The sequence below is a fragment of the Equus asinus genome, chromosome X (assembly GCF_041296235.1).
Source record: "Equus asinus isolate D_3611 breed Donkey chromosome X, EquAss-T2T_v2, whole genome shotgun sequence".
In the NCBI taxonomy this organism is placed as follows: domain Eukaryota; kingdom Metazoa; phylum Chordata; class Mammalia; order Perissodactyla; family Equidae; genus Equus; species Equus asinus.
The window spans coordinates 48,667,860-48,673,859 of NC_091820.1; the positions used below are offsets into that span (position 1 = coordinate 48,667,860).

Sequence of the window (6,000 nt, forward strand, 5' to 3'; positions counted from 1 at the left end):
AATTGGTCTCTTCTGTTCTTGCTCCCCTTGCAATCAAGTCTCCACAAAGCACTCAGACTGACCCTTGCAAAACAGAAATCAGATCCAATCACTTCTCTCTCTAAAGCCTCCATGGATTTCCTTCTCACTCAGTATCCTTATAATGTCCTCCCATAATGCATTTAATATCCCTGCATGATCTTCTCACCCTCCAACACACCTTCTTACTTATCTGACCCTTTTTATGATTCATATCCCCTCATTCATGTTACTCTAGCCACAAGGACTGTTTTGTGATTCCTAGCAAAAAGGTGCCACCTCAGGACCTTTGCACTTGCTGTTCTCTATGCCTAGAAAGCTCTTCCTCCAAATAAATGGTTCTCTCATCTCTTAGAAGTCTTTGCTGACAGCAAAGTCTTCCCTGATCATCACCCTCCAACACATCCTATTCACCTACACCTATAGGTGCTCCACTACTCACCTTCCCTGCTTTGTATTTCTCCAAAGAATGCAACACTATATAATTTAATACATCTGTGTTTTTGTGTGTGTATATATAGAGAGATCTTACATTTTACTTATTATCAACCCCCCCCCCCAAATACGCTGTAAGCTCCTTAAAGACAGAACTTTCCAATAAAATACAATTGTTTTATTCACTGTTTATCCTCAGTGCTTAGAACAATGCCTGGCAATTGAGAGGTACACAAATATTTGTTGAATGGTAATCATATAAAAACTTATGTCAATCTTACAGCAAGGGCTGGGGCAATAGCATTATAGTAACAGTACAGCATGTCTAGACTTAATTTCAAAAAATTCTTCTAAATGAGAAGTTTTGAAAAAACACAATTGTGTAACCATTAGAGGTAGCTGGAACTGCTGAAATTGCTAGTTTATTTATTAGCATTATTAAACTTGAAAAATCCATAGGGTTCATGGACTATTTAAATTCCACTTAAGAATAGTAGCGTGCAAACAAACCTCTCTTAGAGAGCATTCCTTCAACTTCTCCCCTCTCTCTTTTTTTTCCTTAAAGATTAGCCCTGAGCTAACGTTTGTTGCCAAACTTTTATTCTTCTTCTCCCCATAGGCCCCCAGTACATAGTTGTATATTCTAGTTGTGGGTCCTTCTAATTCTGCTGTGGAACAGCGCCTCAGCATGGCTTGATAGCAGTGCCAGGTCTGCGCCCTGGATCCGAACCGGGGAAACCCTGGGCTGCAGAAGCAGAGCGCAGGAACTTAACCACTCAGCCACGGGGCCGGCCCTCCGCTCTCCATCTTTAAATTTCTTTTTCTTCACTCATTCTTCTCTCCTCTCTTCTCTTGGCATCCCTGATTCCATTCTCTCCTGTTCTTCAGCTCCAGTATTCTATTCCATCAATCACTGCCCTGCTCCAGCTGGCTTTTCACCTCTCTCCACTCATTCCCATTTTCTTGATCCCTTAATGTTCTCAAACTCCAGGGTTTTTTTTTCCTTCCCTTCTCCCTTCACCAACAATTTACCAAAACATTAATTTACTTTCACTGTTTCCACTTCCTGACCATGATTGTTCAAAAAAGTGGTTCTTTAACCAGGGTGTACATCCACATCTCCTGGAATTTTTTCATGCCCAGGTTCCACGCTCTGAAATTCTGATCTGACGGGTTTACATCAGGGGGAGGGGTACTAAACATAAGCATGTTGACAAAAACAGCTCCGTAAAAGAGTCTAATACAAACCCCAGATTAAGAACCATTTCCTCAAATATCTGCCATGCGTTTTCTAGTCATAATAATAGTAATATTCCACCAACTGAGGAGTACAATTAAATCAACCCTCTGCACCTGACACACACACAAAAAAACAAATAAAAAGGATCATGGTCACCAAATCCAACTGTGTTCTCTTAGTTCTATCCTTTCCAAACTTTATATGATACCACCATCTTTAAGCACACACCTATCTTAACTTTGATAACTTTTTGGTCTTTTGATCTCCTCCCTGCCAACTTGTCTGGGTGCCATCTAGATCAGTGCAATTCAATGTGATCCGAGGGCCAACAGCATCACTATCACTTGGAAACTTGATAGAAGTGAAAATTCTCAGGCCCCATCCCAGACATCAGAAACTCCGGGGGTGAGGCCCAGAAACCAGTGCACGCTTGTGATTATTGTGCATGCTTATGTTTGAGAACCAGTGTGCTAAGCCAACTGTTCTAGACATATGGGAGGAATCTACAAATACAGGACTACAAATTCTGGGGGTGAGGCCTAGAAATCAGCACACTCTTGTGATTATTGTGCATGCTGATGTTTGAGAACCACTGTGCTAAGCCAACTGTTTTAGACATATGGGAGGAATCTACAGATACTCAGAGTAGAAGATGTCAATACATCCACATTTTGAACTGCTACTAAAATATTTCTCATGAGAAACAGCAATTACAAATAACAATAACTTCCATTTTTAGGACAATTAGCATGTGCTAGATATTATGATAAGCTGTTAATACACCCAATCTCACTTATCAGGTAAGTAGTATAATTTCTACGGATGAGGAAACTGACACTTAGAGAATGAAGTTTAACATCTTGCCTCCAAATTCCATGCCCTTGATCACCATATTATTGTCTCCTATATAGAATGGGAAAGAAAGAGAGTCTTGGAAAGAACCTCAAGACGACGACTGAGCTGAGGTTGACTGGTCAAAGAAGTAGAGGAAAAACCAGAAGTATGGGAAGTCGAGGTGAGAAAGTTCTAAGAAGGAAGGCTTAATCACAGTTTTTGGAATACTTTTTTTAGTAAGTCAGTCTAAAGACCACAGAGGACGTAGAACTTTTTTAAAAAGAAGTTTTATGGACTCTACTCATCTTCTCTGAGTCGCAAGTGTTACTCACAAAAACCAGGCACTAATGTGAAGTGTTGTGGAAGGAACAACAGTTAATGTTATTTAAAAGAAAAAAAAAAAAGTGACGTGGAGAAAAAGTGCTTTTACATTTAGGTGGAGACGGGATAAATTAAGTGAGGGGAGAAAAATAGAAGTTACTACTAGCCAGGATAGGATCTCTATTTTGCAGGCACAGAAACCTGGACTAACCAACTAGCCCATCCTGACTCATTTTTAAACTAAAGTATCAATTCTATTCACGTATAAATTGAGTGATCAGTTGCTCACAATATTCTCTTCAATGGATAAACCCATTGAGGAGATGAAAGCTAGTAGTGAGAGTGATGAGCCTGAGTGGTAAGGAGCAGAGGAACATAATTCCTGTTAAAAGCTAGAGGTGACTGGAAGGCCAATGACGCTGGTGGCGTTAAGAAAGATGTCAAAGACAGGCTGGCAGAAATAGTCAGGCCAAGCCCTTTGAGGGCACTATAACGTGAAGAGACTCAAACGCTCAAAGCACCTTAAGATTTAGGAGTATAATACAACTGATCAGTCTAACAGGTCTAATGGGTTACAGTTTAAGCCTTCAGCGGATACCATCTGGCCAGCTTGCTTCACTTGTCAATTCCTAGGTTCCAACAGCACCCTATTTGTGTCTTTCTACAAATCATTAACCTCTGTTTCATGTTGAATTTTCAATAGGTTCAGTATCAGAAGGTGACCTTTTTTAAAATTGGGGCTTTTCCGGTGCTCATTTTGCCTATATCTGCAAAGCTTTTGCACCTCTTTTAGAAGGATAAACCACAGACTAATACATGGCAACGTAGTTCCATACTTATTTCTTATCCACATTCCAAATGTTGTTCAAATAGTAAATATAATTTCAGCATTCTATATTTCTCCTATTATCCCATGTACTTTATGCAATACGAATTATCTTTCAAACAGCATTTATTAACATCTAACTGTAAGTGCATTTATTAGGCATTCAGTACCCACCCAGCAGCCCTAGGTATTGGAGTAACATAGAAGACCAAGGTTCTAATAGCAAGAGAGAAATAAGGCCAGGGGTATCAGGAAAGGGGGTGATTAATTCATTCTGGGGGAGTTGGAAAATTTTGGCAAACAGAAGTGAATTGGGCTGAGTCTGAAAGGACGAAAAGGAGTTCATTAGGCAATGGAAAAGGGAGAAGGTATCCCTAACACCTCACTCCCCAAATCTGGTAACGTTAGTGGCATTTAACTTAAAATAACAGGAAAAGAAAGAGTAAAATGACAATAACACAAGAAATCCTATTCACTTCATGCCTGGGGTGGGGGGGGCATCGTGCCTTTAACCACACTTCAGATCTGAAAGTAAATGTTTATAAAACAGGATTCACAATCAAGGGAAAGGGGTGGAGGAGGAAGACGTTCAATTTGTTTTGTTGTTTTAAGTTAAACAAATGAGCAAAAATATCAACATTTATGCTTGGGAACACATATACTAGTTTTCATAAAGATCCGAAGTTTGAAAATGAAAGCCTTGGAATCTTATCCAATATTACAGTATTTGCCCTAGTGTGTTATATTTTCAAGATCATTTTTCAGGCTTCTAAAGTGAGTCTGCCCAAGAACTTGGCAACACCTCTGCACACATATATCCAGTAATCCACTCTTGATTGAAACAATTAACAGCACCCTAATCAACTTGCCACTTACCCTGACTTGGGCACCTTCACATCCTCCAGAGTCTGAGAGTCTGGCTTTATTTATACCATGACTATCACAGGGCATTAATTTAGCTCTAAGTTTTGACACTCCACCTCTTCACCCTTTCGTTCAATTAATTCCTTTTCAATTCCATTAGTTTCGCTTTTCTCCTGAAGGGACACTTATAAAATACATCAACAGCACAATTACAAAACCAATCGGCTGCAGCCAAGAGTCTGAACACTAATTTCCAATCATATCCCTCTCGAGGCTGATCCTAGCACTGATCAAACTCAGCGGACCAGGAAGAAGGAAAAAGCTGAGGAAGGTTGTTCGCTTCCTCCCACTCCCCCCACGCCCGCCCCGCCTCGCTCCCCCTGCCCCCAGGACCGCACCGCGACCTCGTCCTCCCCCCGCCCTGAGCCGCCCCCGCTGTCACTGCCACTGCCCAGAAAACAGTCAAAGCCTTTGTTAAAATGTCCATGAGCACAATGTACCAGAAGACGGACACATTCCCGGGGCGGGCTGAAGGAAAGTCACACGAACGCCACGCCCTCCTTGGCACTAGCCTGGGACACAGCCCACCTCCCCCAAATCCTCTGCCTGCGACGAGGACTGTTCCTGGCAACTCCGCACCCTGAGCCCGCAGCGCGGGGGAAGGGATGGGCCGGGACGCCACTGAGGGGCACCAAACGCCGGGCGCTGAACTTATAACTGGGACACCCCCAGCGCCCTTGGCGAGCCTCCGGGTCCCGCCAAGCCCGAGGACGGACTGCCAGGCTCCGGAGCCCTGTCCTTCCTTTTGCCTCCTCGCACAGACCCTCCCGCGCTGCCGCCACCACGCACGCCGCTCCGCACGCGGCCGGGTCGGACCCCCGGAGGCAGCGCGGCCAAGCCTGCTGCCGCACGTCTGGCGGGTTTCTCCCGACGGAACCGAAGGTTCCCGGGGCAGTCGCCCGCAGACACCCGATGCTTCCCGGAACGCTCGGCCCGAACCACGTCCCCCCGCACCGAGCCCCGCGCGGCCACCTCACTCACCGCGCCGCTACTCCCCGCTCTGCCAGCCGCCAGCCGCGCCTGCGCGCTCTCCCCGCCGCCCAGCCCGGTTGGAGCCTGGAGCCAGGAGCGGATGGGAAGGGCGCTGCGAAGCCCTGCGAAGCGCAGGGAAGAGGCGGGGGCGGGGCCCGGGCGGGGTTAGGAGGGGAGGGGTGGGGCCAGGCGGGGTGGGAAAGGGAGGGGCGGGGCCTCCGTCGCCTGGGTCCGGAAGCCCCAGGGCTCAGGGCACCAGGCTGGAGCTTTCCACTCGAAGTCTATTTATAACGCTGGCAGAGAAGTCATCGAGGCCCCTCGGTGCACCCCCACAGTCACTGTCTAGAAAGTCTGGCTTGGCGCGACGCCAAGCTAGCCAGCCCCCTGGGCCACCATGCCTCTCCCTGGAGCCACCCTGGATACTCCCCGG

At 45.6% G+C, this 6,000-nt stretch overlaps 1 protein-coding gene across 3 annotated transcripts in view; it reads right to left on the minus strand.

Annotated features, from left to right (window-relative positions):
• PRRG1 (proline rich and Gla domain 1) overlaps positions 1–5,715 on the minus strand; it is a 121,745-nt gene extending 116,030 nt beyond the window's left edge. For 2 of the 3 annotated variants that reach the window (XM_044763769.2, XM_070502397.1), the window contains exon 1: positions 5,580–5,715. The gene's annotated coding sequence lies outside the window, so the exon portion shown is untranslated. Of the gene's footprint in view, positions 1–4,550; positions 4,830–5,579 lie in introns of those variants that run through there. The other variant, XM_044763771.2, reaches the window with a different exon arrangement.
• Between the last annotated feature and the right edge of the window lie 285 nt (positions 5,716–6,000).